The sequence below is a fragment of the Eubalaena glacialis genome, chromosome 2, assembly GCF_028564815.1.
Source record: "Eubalaena glacialis isolate mEubGla1 chromosome 2, mEubGla1.1.hap2.+ XY, whole genome shotgun sequence".
Classification (NCBI taxonomy): domain Eukaryota; kingdom Metazoa; phylum Chordata; class Mammalia; order Artiodactyla; family Balaenidae; genus Eubalaena; species Eubalaena glacialis.
Genome location: NC_083717.1, coordinates 108,576,258 through 108,595,671, shown reverse-complemented (window position 1 = coordinate 108,595,671; position 19,414 = coordinate 108,576,258). Strand labels below are relative to the sequence as shown.

The window sequence follows — 19,414 nt, the reverse complement described above, 5'->3', positions numbered from 1 at the left end:
GTGTTCTGAAAAGGGTTCGGAAAGTGTGGGGAAAGGAACAGGACTGGTCTCTCTCTAGTTCTATGCTCAGCAGAAGGCAGACAGCTGCATAAAATGTGTCAGTAGATTAATTAGTTTATTAAAATATTTCGCTATAAAAGCAATACAAGCTAACTGGAAAACGTTCAAACAGTCCAGAAGGGTGTAATGTAAAAAGTGAAAATCGCTTCCCCTTCCATGCCTCCCCACTGATCTCATTCTCCAGAGGTAACCACTGTCGGCAGTTCTTTGCTATCCTTTCAGGCATTCTCTAATCATAAGTAAGCATATATAGTATGTCTCTTTAAAAAAAAAAATACTAAGGGGCTTACACTCTATGTACTGTTTTTCAACTTGCTTTATTCTATGCAACTTATCTTGGCCCTAATTTATTTGTAGTACCTATAGTTCTACCTCATTGTTTTAATGCTACATGGAATTCCATCCTATAAAGGTATTGTAGTTTAACTAGTTTTCTAGTGATGGATGGTTAGAGTATTTCCAGCTAACTATATAATACAATATATTATTACATATTATATAATTATAATTCCAAAATTTTGTAATCTATTATATAATATATATTATATTATGTTTCTACTATTCACTATAATACTAGAGTGAGCATCTTTGCATTTTTGCAAGTGTAACCGTAAGGTAAATTTCAAGAAGTGCAGTTGCATGTTCAGAGAGTATGTATATTTTAAATTTCAATAGATTTTTGTCTAATTGTCTTCCAAAAAGATTGTACCAAATTACATGCTTAACAGTAGTGTATCAGAATACTTTATCACATTCCTTGTCATACTAGGTGTTATCAAGCTCTTTAATCTTTGCCTATCTTATAGGTAGAAATGGTATCTTATTTTTGGCTTTTCTTTTTATTATAATTGGGATTGAGCATCTTTGTATGTTTCTGGGCCATTTGTATATTTTGTTCCCTGTGAATTGTGTGTTCATATATTTTTTTCCCACTTTTCTACTGTATTCATCTTTTTCTTTTTTTTTTTAAAAGATTATTTATTTGTGGCTGCTTCAGGTTAGTTGCGGCATGCAGGATCTTCGTTGAGGCATGCGGGATCTTTCCTTGCGGCGCGTGGGCTTCTCTCTAGTTGTGGCGTGCGGGTTTTCTCTCTCTAGTTGTGGTGTGCGGGTTCCAGAGCGCGTGGGCTCTGTAGTTTGCGGCACACAGACTCTCTAGCTGAGGCGCGCGAACTCAGCAGTTATGGCGCGTGGGCTTAGTTGCCCCACGGCATGTGGGATCTTAGTTCCCTGACAAGGGATTGAACCCCCATCCCCTGCATTGGAAGGCGGATTCTTTACCACTGGACCACCAGGGAAGTCCCTTTTTCTTAATTATTTTTAAGAACAGTTAGAATATTAAATGGATCCATGTCATAGATGTTGCATGTTTCCCCTGTTTACTTTTGTTTTGATTGTGTAATTTTTTCCTGTGCACCCGTGTGTGTGCGTTTAAATGTAGTCAAATTATTGACCTTTCTCTGCGGCTTCCTAGTATATTAAACTTAGAAAGGCCTGTCATTCTGAGATTATAAAAGTATTTGCCATTTTTTTTTCTGGTATACTAATGGATTTATCTTATTAATAGTTAAATATTTGATCCATTTGAATATTTTTGTTGTAGGAAATGAGGTGGGGCTTCAGCTTTACTTTTTTTCCCAGATAGCTAGCCAGTTGCCTCATTGCCATTTACTGAACACCCATCCTTTCTCCACTGATATGTAAAAGCCATTTTTATCATTTGCTTAATTCCTGTATATACTGGGGTCTATTTTATTATTTTTTTAAATTATATAATTAAAAAAAATTTTTTTTGGCCACGCTGTGCAGCACGTGGGATCTTAGTTCCCCGACCAGGGATCGAACCCATGCCCCCTCCATTGGAGGCACGGAGTCTTAACCACTGGACTGCCAGGGAAGTCCCACCTGGGGTCTCTTTTAAAACTGTTTTGTTTCATTGATCGATTCATACTTTTGTGCCAGAACTATACTGTTTCACAAGTTTTCAAATATTCATAAAAGCATGTACCATACTGTTTTACTACTTTTTAGTATTGGACAGGGCTGGTCCTTTCTCATTTCTTTTTCAGGCTATCCTGATTATTTTGGTTTTTGCTCTTCCTCAAATGCCATGTACTTCCCTGCTTTTGCTCATGCTGACTCCTCTTTCTAAAATATGTTAAAATATCTCACCTCCCCAGTTCCTACCATTCAAAATGCTGCTTGTTTTTAAGACCCAGTTAAAATGGTACTTCCTCCTTGAAGTTGTCACAATCCCTTAGATTCTCATAATATCTTGTTACTCTCTTGTGACACTCTGTGTATTAATTTAAATTAATGCTCTTTGGGTACATGACTTACCAATTTTATTAGACTGAGTGATCCTTGAAGGCAGACTAGGCCTCATCCATCTTTGAATACCCTACATTTCCTAGCATAGTGACATTTCTCTCATTCATTCAGTGAGCATTTGAGAAGCAACTACCATCTGCAACACAGTGGGGTTGAGTGCTGTGAGGAATATGGAGTGATATAAGATGTGATTCCTGCCCTCAGAAAGCTTACAGTCTTATTGGGAATAATAATAATAATAGTAGTAGTAAATATAATAATAGTATACTTATATTATTATAAATGTATAATTTTATATTTATAAATAATCCTTAAAATAATAAAAATAATCAACAGTACCAAGCATTCAAGTGTTAAATGAGTGGTACTTACATTAAGTATTTCAGGAATCCAGAGGAGTAACACACTACCCATAGATGCCTTTGAATGAGTTCAAGGGAGGTCATTGCAGTCAGAAGGAAAGGCATAATAAGCAAAGACTGTAGGGCAAGAATGTACAAGATGTGCTTGAGTGGATCAAGTGCTGCCAGTCTGGGGTGAAGCTAAGAGGATGTAGTCATAGTGTCCATCTCTCCAAGTGTCCCAGGAGGCCAGACTCCCACATTCCATCTCTGCACTGCTCCAGACTCCTAGGGGATATGGAGGCTAATCCCAGGTTCTTTGGGACAGTGGCAAAGTGGCCTCAGGAGCATCCTGGACGCTTAGCTGAATCCAGCAGATACAGGTCATGTCATACAGGCCATGAAGATATTTAACCTGAGGGCAGGAGGCGGCATATCCTGGGTTACAGAAACAGCATTCACTCACCATTCATCTGTTGTATGTCAGTATATGCTAGGTGCTGGGTAAACAAACTGTGAGTGTGTGTGTGTGTGTGTGTGTGTGTATGTATGACAGAGACAGAGTTTTGCTTAGTTGCTTTACCTCACTTGATCTATCGCGTTTTATGCTGATCAGATTTTGAGCAAATCTATGTCTCATTCAGGATTTTTTTTCTAGGGGTTCTAATAGGCTATAGTGCCCATTCCATCCTTTTGTCCATCCCCATTGTTGCTTGGACACCACTGCTTTCTTTGTTTCCAGACCCTTGGTTTGGGGCCATGGTATCCATTGTTGCTGCTCTCTCAAGAGTCTGCCCCTGGGACATCATGCAGATCTGTTTTGTTCCAGAATGGTAGAAGTGTTCTGATTTATTGTAGAAAAATGCCTCCCAGGAACACATTACTGGTTTTTCCTTCTGGATGTGCCTGCTGAGCTTTACTAAGAACTGTGCATGTCCAGATGCTTCCATACAATGAAGGGAAGAGGACATGCTTCCTATTCTTTGGGAACACAGATGTAGAGAGCCTTGCTCCTCAAAGTGTGGACCTTGGTATTGGCTAGAGCTTGTTAGAAATGTGTACTTTCAGGCCCTAAGCCAAATGCTGTGAATCAAAATCTGCATTTTAAAGAGATCACCAGGTGATATGTATGCATGTGAAAGTAATTAAAGTTAGAGACGCAGATTCAGATCAAAGAGTTCTGGGTTGGAGCTTAAGATGCTGCTGGGCTGAGGACTACACTTTTAGTAACAAGATTCTGGAGTACATGATATATTGTACCTTAAATTATACAACTTTGAATAGATGACTGCTCTTCCCAAGGCCCAGATAACTGTGCTTTTGCTTTGGCTGTAAAATGTGGATTATTCCCTGGTCGACATTTCTCTTACTTGTCTGTCTGGCTGACGTAAGAAGGAAGACATGTTAGACACTGACATATCCACTTACTCAAGTGCCATCTCAGGCAAACCTTGATGGCTTTTGGTTTAGTGGAACAACTTTATATTATGTGATTTAAATAGCCTCAGTTTTCTTATCTTTCAAGAGGGAGTGATGATCCCCACCTACCAACACACAGGAATACTTTAGACTAAAATGAAGTATTAGGCTTGAGAGGACTTTGGAAAAAATTAGAAAGATTAAATAAATATCAGTTGGTATTATTACTACATTATATTCTCTGATGTTTCTATACCAAGAAAGAAGTCTCTTTACAGAGTTCTATATACTGCCAGTGAAAGTGTCTTTTGTTCTTAATTCTTTAATAATAAATTTTTTTTCTAAAAATACTATAATTTATTAATTAAAAAATAGGTAATATATGCACATGGCAGATAAAACAGTACAAAAGGATGTACAGTGAAAATTAAATCTCTTTTCTGTCTCCTGGTACCTCTTTCCCCTATGCTGAGGCAACCATTGTTATTGATTTCTTGTGTATATTCCTATATATTCTGTGTACATGTAAGCATGTAGTTGTATATTTATTCTTTTTAAAAAAAATGGTAGCAGACACATATTATTCTGCATCTTGCTTTGTTCAGTTAATGCATCTTGGAGACATTTTCATATCTGTATATATGATTACCTCACTTTTTTGATGGCCACATAGTAACAATTTGTGTGAGTGTACCATAATTTATTTGCTACTGTGAACTTTTAAACTATTTATGTCTTTATATTTACAGTGAATTTCTTGTAGGCAGCATATATGTGATTGAGTCTTGCTTTGTTTTCCTAATCAGACCATCTCTGCCTTTAATTGGGGCTATTTAGAACATTTACATTGTGTAATTACTCATATAATTATGACAATCATTCTTCTTTTTTCTTTTTTTTCTATTTGACCTATCTCTTATTTGTTCCCTTTTTTGTTTTTCTGCCTTTTTTGGATTGAGTATTTTTGTGTTTCTATTTTATTTTTGTTGGTTTATTAATTATAAGTCTTTCTTTTGTTAGTGGTTGCTTTAGGGTTTATAGTATGCATTTTTAACTTATCACAGTCTATATTTAAGTGATAATATACTACTTCCCACATAAAATAAGGTACACTAAAATACTTCTGTTTCTTCTCTCTCAGTCTTTATACTATCAAGTCATACATTTTATATCTACATATGTTATGAACTCCATAATACATTGTCAATAGTTTTGTTTAAATGGTAAATTATTTTTGTTTTTTTTTTTTTTTTTTTATACTGCAGGTTCTTATTAGTCATCAATTTTATACACATCAGTGTGTATACATGTCAATCCCAATCGCCCAATTCAGCACACCACCATCCCCACCCCACCACAGTTTTCCCCCCTTGGTGTCCATATGTCTGTTCTCCACATCTGTGTCTCAACTTTGGCTCATCTGTACCATTTTTCTAGGTTCCACATACATGCGTTAATATACGATATTTGTTTTTCTCTTTCTGACTTACTTCACTCTGTATGACAGTCTCTAGATCCATCCACGTCTCAACAAATGACTCAATTTCGTTCCTTTTTATGGCTGAGTAATATTCCATTGTATATATGTACCACAACTTATTTATCCATTCGTCTGTCGATGGGCATTTAGGTTGCTTCCATGACCTGGCTATTGTAAATAGTGCTGCAGTGAACATTGGGGTGCATGTGTCTTTTTGAATTATGGTTTTCTGTGGGTATACGCCCAGTAGTGGGATTGCTGGATCATATGGTAAATCTATTTTTAGTTTTTTAAGGAACCTCCATACTGTTCTCCATAGTGGCTGTATCAATTTACATTCCCACCAACAGTGCAAGAGGGTTCCCTTTTCTCCACACCCTCTCCAGCATTTGTTGTTTGTAGATTTTCTGATGATGCCCATTCTAACTGGTGTGAGGTGATACCTCATTGTAGTTTTGATTTGCATTTCTCTAATAATTAGTGATGTTGAGCATCTTTTCATGTGCTTCTTTGCCATCTGTATGTCTTCTTTGGAGAAATGTCTATTTAGGTCTTCTGCCCATTTTTGGATTGGGTTGTTTGTTTCTTTAATATTGAGCTGAATGAGCTGTTTATATATTTTGGAGATTAATCCTTTGTCCGTTGATTCGTTTGCAAATATTTTCTCCCACTCTGAGGGTTGTCTTTTCGTCTTGTTTATGGTTTCCTTTGCTGTGCAAAAGCTTTGAAGTTTCATTAGGTCCCATTTGTTTATTTTTGTTTTCATTTCCATTACTCAGGTGGATCAAAAAAGATCTTGCTGTCATTTATGTCAAAGAGTGTTCTTCCTATGTTTTCCTCTAAGAGTTTTATAGTGTCCAGTCTTACATTTAGGTCTTGAATCCATTTTGAGTTTATTTTTGTGTATGGTGTTAGGGAGTGTTCTAATTTCATTCTTTTACATGTAGCTGTCCAGTTTTCCCAGCACCACTTATTGAAGAGACTGCCTTTTTGCCATTGTATATCTTTGCCTCCTTTGTCATAGGTTAGTTGACCATAGGTGCGTGGGTTTATCTCTGGGCTTTCTATCTTGTTCCATTGATCTATATTTCTGTTTTTGTGCCAGTACCATATTGTCTTGATTACTGTAGCTTTGTAGTATAGTGTGAAGTCAGGGAGTCTGATTCCTCCAGCTCCGTTTTTTTCCCTCAAGACTGCTTTGGCTATTCGGGGTCTTTTGTGTCTCCATACAAATTTTAAGATGATTTGTACTAGTTCCGTAAAAAATGCCATTGGTAATTTGATAGGGATTGCATTGAATCTGTAGATTGCTTTGGGTAGTATAGTCATTTTCACAATATTGATTCTTCCAATCCAAGAACATGGTATATCTCTCCATCTGTTGGTATCATCTTTAATTACTTTCATCAGTGTCTTATAGTTTTCTGCATACAGGTCTTTTGTCTCCCTAGGTAGGTTTATTCCTAGGTATTTTATTCTTTTTGTTGCAATGGTAAATGGGAGTGTTTCCATAATTTCTCTTTCAGATTTTCATCATTAGTGTATAGGAATGCAAGAGATTTCTGTGCATTAATTTTGTATCCTGCAACTTTACCAAATTCATTGATTAGCTCTAGGAGTTTTCTGGTGGCATTTTTAGGATTCTCTATCTATAGTATCATGTCATCTGCAAACAGTGACAGTTTTACTTCTTCTTTTAATGGTAAATTATTTTTTAAAGAATTTAAATAGTAAGAAAAAAAATCATATACTTGCCCATGTAGTTACCGGTTCTAGCGCTCTTCGTTTCTTTTTGTAGATCCATATTTCCATCTGGTATCATTTTCCTTCTATTAGTATATTCTTTAACTTTATTTCAGCTATCATATTTTGGACACTGAAAAGATGAAGACTGTGTTTGATTTATATCTGACAAACCGTATAGCATTAATTCTGGTGTCAGCAGATGGATCCACGTTGGTTTGTGACTTGCTCTATGGACTCAGTAGAGCAGCTTTTAATTTAGCATTTGTCTTCTAAACCAAAAACAGTTAGATCTTTTGACAGGCACAGTGATAATATGCTGTGGCTTCTAGAACATGTATGGGAGACTTTTCCTTATATTCTAAAGGCAAAATCAGAAATTGATAATTTACTATGAAACATTTGGGAGCATTTCAAGTTGTAGATCTTAGCTGTCCAATATCTTTGTTGCTGTTTGCTGTTCTTTCTGAACTGAATTTTTTGGGAACAGGAGTTTGGCTTCAAATTATTTTTTCCAGGATCTGAAGTTAGGGGTGGTTGTTACTGTATACTGGCTCTTACTAATCTGTGGTTTACATACATTTACATAATCTCAGCTTCCAGCAAAAATAGCCCTTTTGGAATCCTGAGCAGGTGTGGGAATGAAGGGAAACAATCTGTTTATATCTCTGTTTTGTTTACTTTTACCTGCTTGGCCCCCTTTTCTCTCACCTCTCCCTTAAATCAACATTAAATTTGATGTATCTTTTATTTGTGAAAGCTCACTAAGGTCATGTAATATGTGATTATTTTACCTTATTCATTCAACATACTTCTACTGAAAAATATGCCAAGAATTGTGCTAAGCACTGGAAATAACCAATAAGAATTGGACATTGTAGTTACCCATGAAAAACTCTTAGTTCTTGAGGGAGGCAGGTACACAGAGTTAATTACTTCACAGTGTGGTAAATACTACAGTACTGATAAATATTTTAATTAAGCATTTGAAAATACTTGAAGAGGGAGGTAGGCCTTTTTTGTCGGGGGTAGGGAAGGGGAGGTTGTCAAAAAGTCTAGTCCACAGCGTGATTGCTCTTTTCAGGATTGAATAGGATTTAAACCTGTAGTTCTCTTCCAAAGGCGGGAAGGGCATTCTTCTTAAGACTTGAAAGTGGTGCTTCACATACATGGATTTAACTACACAGCTTGGTGTGTTTCCAAAAAGACTTCTCAAAGCATCACATGAATCATTCACTAATCTTAACTTGAAGCTCCTTCCTGGTTTCATTCTAGATACTGTTTAGTCTTATAAAATAAGTGTATGAATCATTTGATTGAGGCTGGCTACTTAGCATATTAACTTGGTTTATGATCATGATGAGGGAGCTGGGTTCGGTGGAAACCTCTCTTCTCTCTGCAGGAAAGGCAGAGTGGATGGTTTCTAATTTTTTCAAGAGTGAGGTAGAGGAGTGTGAGCTATTTATAGACTCACTTCCCCCCACAGACTGAACACAATAGGAGCCTGAAATCAAATGGTGACCAGATGTGCCCAGGCATCCCCCAGTTTGTACTTAGAAGTTGGAAAAGGCAGAGCCCCTAGGACGTTGGTCTCAGGGCAGAAACGGTTGGACTCACTCATAAGATTATCATCTGTATACACACAGCCCCTTGCATCTGGTCCCCAGGAGCGGAGGAGGTAAACAGAAGCGTGTGCGCACTCATTTTTCTTGCTTCTCTTCCTTGAAGTGGGGGATTATTCCTTTGTTAGTCATTTCATTGTTCAGTTCTTGTCTCTGTAGTTAGGCAGTTAGACAAAGTACAGCTGCTTTCTGGGGATATGTGCTGAATTGATGTAGGAGGAGGAGCTAATGCAGCTCCCATGTAGTTGGTGGAGACAGTGGCTCTGCTCAGATGAGAAGAGATCTGACAGGAATGGAAACCCTTAATTACTTTCTTTTCTTTGCTCTTCCTCCCCTAGTAAACTAACCCCATCTTGTTTGTGGTGGTGTTATGGTTTAAAGCACAAACATGTAGTGGTTTCTGGCTGGTATTGCTTTTCCTTTTCTCCCACATTAGAGATTTTGAGAAAGTAGAAGTGACTTCCCCCTTTAGTAAGCATCTGGCCACATTTCCTTGGAGTTTAGAGATTTGATTTCAGGGTTTGGAAAAGTTGTGCGTAATTTTGGAGAATATTCTCATGAACAACTAGCTTAAGTGGGAAGTGAGAGAAGAAAATACCACTTTCTGAGAACCTGCTCTGTTCCAGGTACTGAACTGAGTACCTGACTCATCTCATTCACTCTTTAACAGCAGCCCCCAAAGTGGGTTATTATCATCTGTATGGTACAGATGTGAAAACCAAGGCTCAAATAGGTTAGGTAACTTTCCCAGGGCCATACTACTAAGAGGTGGAGCCCAGATTGAAACCCAGATCTGCTGCTTCCAAAGCCCTTGCTCTTTCCACTACACGTGCTGCCTGCTGTGTACGCTAACTCCTCCTGACTGTGCGCTTGCCTCTGATATTTGAAGTATGACATGAATTAGCTGACAATTAGAAAAATTTCAACTGATAAACTGTGCATTTACCATAGGAAAGGACCCAGGAGCCATGATGAGGATCATGTGTTTTCAAGCCTCCCTGTTGATGCCTCTCTCTGAGATAGGGAGGACACCACCTATTTTAAATTTTGTATCTGAAACAAGTGCTTGTCTACAGGTGCAGTCAGCGTGTGTTCTTCTGAATCCCCCGGATAGCTCTAATTGACCCAATCACTTTCTGAGATACAAGAAATAGCTCCCACGTTACAGCAAATGGATGCTTCATTTCACCTGTTCTGACCCAGGGGCCAGGTTTTGAAGTGGACTTTAAAAGTGGCGAAATGGGGACTTCCCTGGTGTTAACCACCCTGGTCCAGTGGTTAACAATCCGCGCTTCCACTGCAGGGGGCGCAGGTTTGATCCCTGGTTGGGGAACTAAGATCCCACATTCCGTGCGGTGCGGCCAAAAAAATAACAGTAAAAGTGGTGAAATGTACCCAGAAGTGCCCATGAAGGAGCCTGGGGTCTGTGCACTAACCCTGCCCCAGTCAGTGTGCTTCTTTCCTTCCCGGCACAACTCAGTATTGCTGGTGCCTCTTTTTCTGAGTAAGTCCTTTCTCATCTGTGAAGTACCCTGGGGTGTCCAGTTTCATATTGGGGAGGGAAAGAGTGAATGCAGGACCTCCAGTTTGAATCCAGAAGAATCTTAATATATGTTTTTGAATGAGATGAAATTCTACATTGTTTTCTAGTTTTATCCTAAATTCCACCAGCTTTAATTTCCAAATATTTATTTTTCCGCAAAGATGAACCTCATCTGCCCAGTATCTTCCACATAGAAACATTCATGCACCAGAGAGAATGAATCTCTTAGGCATTCATCAGCTCTGTTAGGGTTTTTAGAGGCTTATTAACTACGCTTCATTGAAAATCAGTCCCAGGTTCCTAACTGTCCAGGTTTGTGTCAGTGCAGCTCTTGGTTGTCACCAGCAAGTAATTTTTGAGCTGAGTGCTCCCCACTGTCGGGTCTCTCTTCGATCATCTAATTTTTTTGTCTTTTGCATGCACTTTAGTAAGTGGCTGGGACAGCTCCAAGAAACACCTTTGTTCCGGAGCTGTTGACTAAGGCTGGAGTCATGCTTTGTTTATTTGGTTGAGGTGACTTGAGATGAGGGGCTGAAGCACAAGAAGCACCACAAGATGGGTACGGTTAGAGGTCTTGTGGTTCTAACAGGCAGCTCTGTCTTCTGCAAACTACGAAGTCTTCAGGGAAGACAGGAGGAGGGAACTGTGGCTCGAGGGAGGAAGGCCCCTGCCAGTGGGATGCATGAGGCAGATGCAATTCAGATCAATGCAAAACTAATCTCTTTAACTAGACCTTGGATTGCTGAGAACGGTATAGGCTTAAGCTGGGCTGGCTGAGCTCGGCTATGAAATTAGAACTGTCTTGGGGACTCAGCTTGTTTGCTTCTCCAGCATTAAGTTTGGTCTCTAGAGACCCATTCAGACTAAACAATATTAAAAACAGGAAATTTGCTCCTAGCAGCATGGTTGCAGGAAAACTTTTTCCACTTAAGGCAGGAATGAGAGTTAAAAACAGGAACTCCATCCTCCAGGCCTGTTTTCTTCTTATATAGAAGTAGTATTAGCAACTCCAACAACTTGAAGCAGCTTTGCCGTACTTGACTTCCCTTCAGAGTGCTGCCTGAGGGCATCCATTACAAAAGGTGGTAAAGAGCCCTCTTGAACACATTCAAAAATATGGAAACAGTGCTGTGTGGAGGATGCTGACCTGGTGATGTATATCTTGGCTGAAGATCATGTGTGTGGAATTAATGCAGGCAGCGCTTAGGGAAGACCTGGAGAACAGCTATCGTTAATTTTATTCACACATTTATGGTGTGTATTCTGGATTGGGTCCACGGGTTATGTATTCATTTATTCAGTCAGTGTTAACTGAGCGTGTACCGTGTGCATTGTGTGTGGGGCCCTCAGGTGTGTGATGTGTGTGTCCCCTTCAGTACTGCAGGGGCCTGCTCGGGTTTGCTCGTGACGGTCAGCCCAGGGCATCCCTGAATCTGGGGGTTCAACTCCCGGGACTGCTGCTCTTTTGCATAATTTGCTGCTGAGGTTGGTGGGGGTGGACAGGGGACATTTTGGAAGAAGGGAGTGAGGACAAAGAGGAAGCTAACAGCTAGAGAGGAAATGCTCTTCTTTTCTTCCTCCCCCGCTGTGATGGCACTCTGCCTAAACAGCTTCTGAAGCCCTCAGCGAACGTGAGCCAAGCCCTTGCTGTCACCCCACCCTTTGTTCACAACCCCCTCCTCTGGCTCAGTCGATGTGTCATGAACAAGCTTCTGCAGCAGAACAGCCTGTGTGGTGAAAAGATTCCTTAGCAGATGCTTGTCATTATTTTTGGCTGGTAAGGAGACAGAACTACTCTTTTTAAAACTTTTAAATTGAAATATACACACAGAAAAATTATATGTTCACACATTAGAAGTGAACAGCTCAAATTTTCTACCCACTTGAACTTTTACAAGCTGAGCATACCCACATAACCAGCATCCAGATCGAGAAATAGTGCATTACCAGCACCTCAGAAGTCCCACTTGTGCTCTGTTAAAATACACTGTAAAGCTCTTTCCTGGGGCTTTTTTCCAGTGAATGCTCTGAGATGCTGAGAGGCAAAGTAATGTCCCTGCCTAGCTAATCACTGAATTTAAGAGAGGGCAGGCAGGCCAAACACAGCCCTGCCAGCCTTTCTCCTCAGCCTTCCCTCCTTTTTCTGACTTGCAGCTGTCAGGATCCAATTAACCTCCTCGTGCATTCAGCCTGGGGCTGCTTTCTAGCTATAGAGATGCATTTTGGTTTGTTCTTTTTTTTTTCTGGCTGTGCTGCGTGGCATCCAGGATCCTAGTTCCCCGACCAGGGATCAAACCCGTGCCCCCTGCATTGGAAGTGCAGGGTCTTAACCACTGGACCGCCAGGGAAGTCCCCATTTTAGTTTGTTCAGTGCATTTCTTTAGCAAAAAAATGATGTCATGGAGAACATCTTCAAAATAGAGTAGATTAGTGATTAGTGATTAGTAGATTAGTATGTGTGCTGTTTATCATCCCTTCTCAGTTTTGGTACTCGAAGGTTGAGCATATGCCATATTTAATAGTTGTGTGTAGGATTGTATTACAGCCCAGCATTATGAGTTATTATCCACATGTAGGCAAAGCAACTGGCAAGCTTCCTGAGAGCCATGCCTGTGCTTGGGGTAACTCCATGCTTGATCATATGGCCCACATAGTAATGGAAGGTATATACATAAAGGGGAGCCAATAAGAAGAAAGATCATAGAGTTAGAATTTTGTAAACTGGTCAGAGTTTTAAAAAATCATCCATTATGCAATGTTGTTTTTGGTTTAGACTGTGGACTGTAGTATCACACTGCTTGGGTTGAACCCCACCTCTGACATTTGCTAGCTGTATGACTCTGGGCAGCTTTCTGGACCTTCCTCTGATTTAGTTGCCTGACTTGTAAAATGAAGATGATAATATCTACTTCATGGGTTGTTGTGAGGAATAAATTATTAACGCAGGTAAAGTGCTTTGAATGTTACCTGGTAGATTTCAATAGTGAATAAATTGTTGTTCTTGTCAATCTAGTGTCATGACAGATGTTAAAGTAACAGCTATCTGAACCTCTTTTTTTTTTTTTTTTTTAATTAAATGCAAGTCAGTATGGAATTGAGATGGAATATAGAAATTTTCTTCTACAGAAATCTTCTTCACAGCCAACTTTGCTTGCACATGTTTATTTCATAACATGAGGACATACATCCACAGCATGGGAAAGAAAATCTCACAATAAGTTTTTTAAAGCTTAGTCTTTGTTTCCTATAAATTCTCTCTATGGTAAGGTAGGACCACTGTAAGTTTCATTCTGCAGAGGTGGCTGAAGTTTTCCTTCTCAAAGTGAGGTCTCCAGATCAGCAGCATTGATATTACCTGGGAACTGGTTAGAAATGCAAATTACTGGGCTGTACTTCAGACCTACTGAATCAAAAATTCTAGGGGTGGAGCCCATCAAACTTTTTAAACAGCCCTCCAGGTGATTATGATGCATGCTAAAATCTGAGAACCACCACTGTACAAATTTTCTTCTATTTGTAGACAGTGGGGAGCATAGTCATAATTACAGGTTGGGGGAAGGATTAGAAGTTGGGAAACACCTATCTTAAATGAGCTAACTTCTTCCTAGTGTAATATTCTCTAGTTTACAAAGTGCTTTCACATGTATTGTCATCGTCCCATGTATTTGTCACAAAATTGTTGTGTTAAGTACCATTATTTCTACATTTTAGAAGGGTTGGTAAAGACTGCTGTTACCTAATAAGTTGTAGGGCGGGAACTTTGTCATTTGGAGTCTCCTGAGTCCAAATCCTGGTCTCGTTCTGTAGCACTGTATAGCCTTTATGTCCTCAAGCTGTGAGTGGGCTGTTTTCAGTCTGGCTTCCTCAGTAACAGACCCTGAGATAAGGAGTTGTGTGAAAGTCATTTATTAGGATGTATCGCTGGAAAAGAAGTGGTAGGTAAGGTGGGGAACTGAGACCAGCAAGGGAAGGAGGAGGCCAAGCAACTCCACAGAGGTGCTCTGAAGACAGAGTATAGAGTTTTCCTAATCAAGAATGTCCTGAGTTTCCCTGTACCCATCAGTCATTGGTAAAAACTGCCTTCTAAAGAACATCTGGCTGTTATTCCTGTCCTGCCCCTAGGTTCTTCATATCAATTTTTTTTTTTTTTAAGATTCCATATATATGTGTTAGCACGTGGTATTTGTTTTCTTCTTCTGACTTCACTCTGTATGACAGACTCTAGATCCATCCACCTCACTACAAATAACTCAATTTCGTTTCTTTCTATGGCTGAGTAATATTCCATTGTATATATGTGCCACATCTTCTTTATCCATTCATCTGTCGTTGGACACTTAGGTTGCTTCCACGTCCTGGCTATTGTAAATAGAGCTGCAGTGAACATTGTGGTACATGACTCTTTTTGAATTATGGTTTTCTCCGGGTATATGTCCAGTAGTGGGATTGCTGGGTGGTATGGTAGTTCTGTTTTTAGTTGTTTAAGGAACCTCCATACTGTTCTCCATAGTGGCTGTATCAATTTACCTTCCCACCAACAGTGCAAGAGGGTCCCCTTTCCTCCACACCCTCTTCAGCATTTATTGTTTGTAGATTTTTTGATGATGGCCATTCTGACAGGTGTGAGGTGATACCTCATTGTAGTTTTGATTTGCATTTTTCTAATAATTAGTGATGTTGAACATTCTTTCATGTGTTTGTTGGCTATCTGTATATCTTCTTTGAAGAAATGTCTATTTAGGTCTTCTGCCCATTTTTGGATTGGGTTGTTTGTTTTTTTGATCTTGAGCTGCATGAGCTGCTTGTAAATTTTGGAGATTAATCCTTTGTCAGTTGCTTCATTTGCAAATATTTTCTCCCATTCTGAGGGTCGTCTTGTTTATGGTTTCCTTTGCTGTGCAAAAGCTTTAAGTTTCATTAGGTCCCATTTGTTTATTTTTGTTTTTATTTCCATTTCTCTAGGAGATGGGTTAAAAAGGATCTTGCTGTGATGTATGTCATAGAGTGTTCTGCCTGTGTTTTCCTCTAAGAGTTTTATAGTGTCTGGCCTTACATTTAGGTCTTTAATCCATTTTGAGTTTATTTTTGTGTATGGTGTTAGGGAGTGTTCTAATTTCATTCTTTTACATGTAGCTGTCCAGTTTTCCCAGCACCACTTGAGGACACGGGGAGTGGAAGGGTAAGCTGGGACGAAGTGGGAGAGTGGCATGGACATATATACACTACCAAATGTAAAATAGATAGCTAGTGGGAAGCAGCCGCATAGCACAGGGAGATCAGCTCGGTGCTTTGTGACCACCTAGAGGGGTGGGATAGGGAGGGTGGGAGGGAGACGAAAGAGGGAGGAGATATGGAGATATATGTATATGTATAGCTGATTCACTTTGTTATAAAACAGAAACTAACACGCCATTGTAAAGCAATTATACTCCAATAAAGATGTTAAAAATAAATAAATAAAGAACATCTGGCTCTTAAAAGGCGTTTCAGTAACCTGAGGGCAGTCGCCCAAAAAAAACAGACAAAGAGACGCAGATACTGACTTTTGCAAGTTAAAGCACACCCACTGGCTGGTGCACATGAAAATAGTAAAGGAATCCAAGTGTATATAGGTGTAGAACATTAACAGCACCTGCTGTACCATCAAAGCTGGTCCAGAAGACTGCAGTAGGGAACTAAGGAATTCTGAAATACATGCTGGTCTTGGAGAGGGCTGTGGAAAAACCACTCTGTGTATCCTGTCCTCAAAACTTCCTGGGAGAGCCCTGCCCCCAACACAGCTTCTGGTTATGTCCTGTGGTCAGTAAACACTCAGTCTACTGTACTCTGCATCTACCAGTATGGGCATTAAGAGTTGATACTCATAATGATGACCTCAAGTCCTGCCATTGCCAAATCCTTAGACACTAAGGAAGAGTATACCGAACAATTTGAAATTTTAATGTAAATTAAGTTGACAGTGGTTTCTGGCTAACCAATATATCAGAAATGTGTTTTTAATAAGAAAATCTCATTTTGTGATCATCTAGGTAAAAGTGACTTAACCATTGCTATGTGTAGTCACTCATGCTGCTCACTCAGTATTCCTGGCTTTTCATCTTCTGTTGCATGATAGAATTTCACTTCCTGGTCCCATTGTGTGAGGGGAGGGGGGCCATATTATGAGCTCTGTCCAGTATATTTTAAGGAGAAATGATGTCTGAGCCTTCAGTTGCTGGAGTATGACCTTCCAAAGCCCCCTTTCCTTCTGGCACCAAGATCAGTAATGTTGGAGACAGGTAGTTCTGTCAGAGAAGCTACAACCATCAAGACTCCCTACTGTCCCACAGGTAGCATGAGCCAGAAATAAACTTTTGTTGTTTTAAGCTACTATGCTTTAGAGGTTTGCTACAATAGCCTAAGCTAACCTAAGCTTGTCCTGACTGATGACTCTTCAGTGTTGATCTTCTCGAGTGACTTTAACTTTGGTACAACATCAGTTATTGTAAGAAAATGGGTCGGGACTTCCCTGGTGGCGCAGTGGTTAAGAATCCACCTGCCAGTGCAGGGGACACGAGTTTGATTCCTGGTCTGGGAAGATCCCACATGCCGCGGAGCAACTAAGCCCGTGCGCCACAACTACTGAGCCTGCACTCTAGAGCCCACGAGCCACAACTACTGAGCTCGCCTGGTGCAACTACTGAAGCCCGCGTGCCTAGAGCCCGTGCTCCGCAACAAGAGAAGCCACTGCAATGAGAAGCCCGTGCACCATAACGACACCACAACGAAGAGCAGCCCCCGCTCGCCACAGCTAGAGAAAGCCTGCACGCAGCAACAAATACCCAACACAGCCAATAAATAAATAAATAAGAAAGTGGGTCTAGGTGATCTGTCCATATACTTTCACTTTATTTTCAATGATAAATAATTTTAATGTATTTCAAAGGATTAGAAGGCCTTTCATGTATGTAGGACTCTCTTTAGCTTTGCTTTGTTTCCTTTTCCTCTTGGAACCTTCAAACCCACTTATATTTTTGAAGAAGTTGGCTCTAAAAAGAACTTTTGCCTTACAACTGTGGGCCACATCTGGCTACCACCTGACTGAGTGAAGTTTTATTGGAACATAGCCATGCCCATTTGTTTATGTAGTGTTTATGGATGCTTTTGTACAAAAAGGCAGAGTTGAGTAGTTGTGACAGAGACTCTGTGGCCCATAAAGCCTAATATATTTGCTGTATGGCTCATAATAGAAAAAAATTTGCTAACTCTGTCTCACAGATCCTTAATTATTAGGAATGGAAAGATTCCCGGATGATTTGCCTGAATTGCTGCAGATATCCTAGCTCTTGGAAGTTCTGTCTGATGGAGTGAAGGCCTTCTCCTGGATCTGCAACGTCCCTTTATTTTATATACTACCCTGAAGGCAGTGAAACAGCTTATCCCTCTTGGATTCTGCCTATGAATAAGCAAAGACTCCCTCACGCCTGATAATCAAGCCATTTTTCCATATTGCCACCCTCATTGTCTTTGTCCAGACCAGCTGCTGGGCAAACTGCTAACAAGTCCACTTGTCATGTGACTGCTGCTCGGTGATTCTGCTTTGTGCTTGTTGCTGTTGACAGTTGAACCTGCCATTTTGATAGGGTTTTTTCAAGCTGCATGGGAGAGAGGTGATCAGGTTGTCTCACACGATGGGTCATGAATGTGAGGCTATGTGAGGAAATAAGGAAACTGGAAGCTGTCCACAGTCACACAGCCAGGCCACATGACAGTGGAACGTTATTCATTACTGCTCAGAATTCAGCAGTAACTGTAGGAGGCCAACAGCAGCTCTCTGTCTCGCATTCAGAGCTCCCTAAGAGTTGATCCTGTCCGTTACTCTGTATCCAATTTGGCATACCCTTATTAGCATTCTTATTTGGGGTCATCTAATGGTTGACAGTCTCTCTTTTGCCCATACTTGCTTTGCTTGGGGCCCAGTCAGATGGGGCCTAGAAAACAGGGTTAAATGACATAAAACGTGGCAGATTATGATAAAGGAATCACTTGTGGTTGTCTTCTTAGAAGTGGCTGTGGGAATGGCAAGTCTTTAGATTCTATTCCAATAAATCCATCTTTCATCTTTTCTCATAGGATCCTGTATAAGGAATCTGTCTTTTTGCAAGGAGGAGGGAAGCATTAGAGCTAGAAACCCATCTATCTGTCCTGTGAATTCCTTGCTAATGTCCAGAGAGTATGAAAGCCGCATATGGGACCTACCAGATGGCACATGCCACTTGGACAGTTGTCCATGGGAACATTCCTTAGCAAAAAAGCATTGTTAGAAATAGTAAAATCTTGTATAAACAAAGATAGGTGTTTTGGTGATCTCAAAGCTCAGTTTTTCTGAGTCCTTCAGTAATCAGAGGCTTAAACTAAGAATATGAATTTATGTTTCTCTGTGTGGTATGTGTATCTATTACCTCTGTATGAGTATTTGCTGCTATGGGCAATTTTCTTTTTTTTTTTTGAGGTTTATTTTTTTAAAAATTAATTTATTTTTGGCTGCGTTGGGTCTTGCTGTGTGCGGGCTTTCTCTAGTTGCGGTGAGCGGGGACTACTCTTCGTTGCGGTGCGCGGGCTTCTCATTGCGATGGCTTCTCTTGTTGCGGAGCACGGGCTGTAGATGCGTGGGCTTCAGTAACTGTAGCTCACGGGCTCTAGAGCGCAGGCTCAGTAGTTGTGGCACACGGGCTTAGTTGCTGCGTGGCATGTGGGATCTTCCCAGACCAGAGGTCGAACCCGTGTCCCCTGCATTGGCAGGCAGATTCTTAACCACTGTGCCACCAGGGAAGTCCCTCTTTTTCTTTACTTTTTTTCTTTTCAGAAAAAGAAGCCCTAGACAAATAGACAGGGA

The 19,414-nt window shown here is 40.2% G+C and overlaps 1 protein-coding gene across 1 annotated transcript in view; it reads left to right on the top strand.

The window, feature by feature from the left end:
- STARD9 (StAR related lipid transfer domain containing 9) overlaps positions 1-19,414 on the top strand; it is a 134,360-nt gene that overhangs the window by 15,027 nt on the left and 99,919 nt on the right.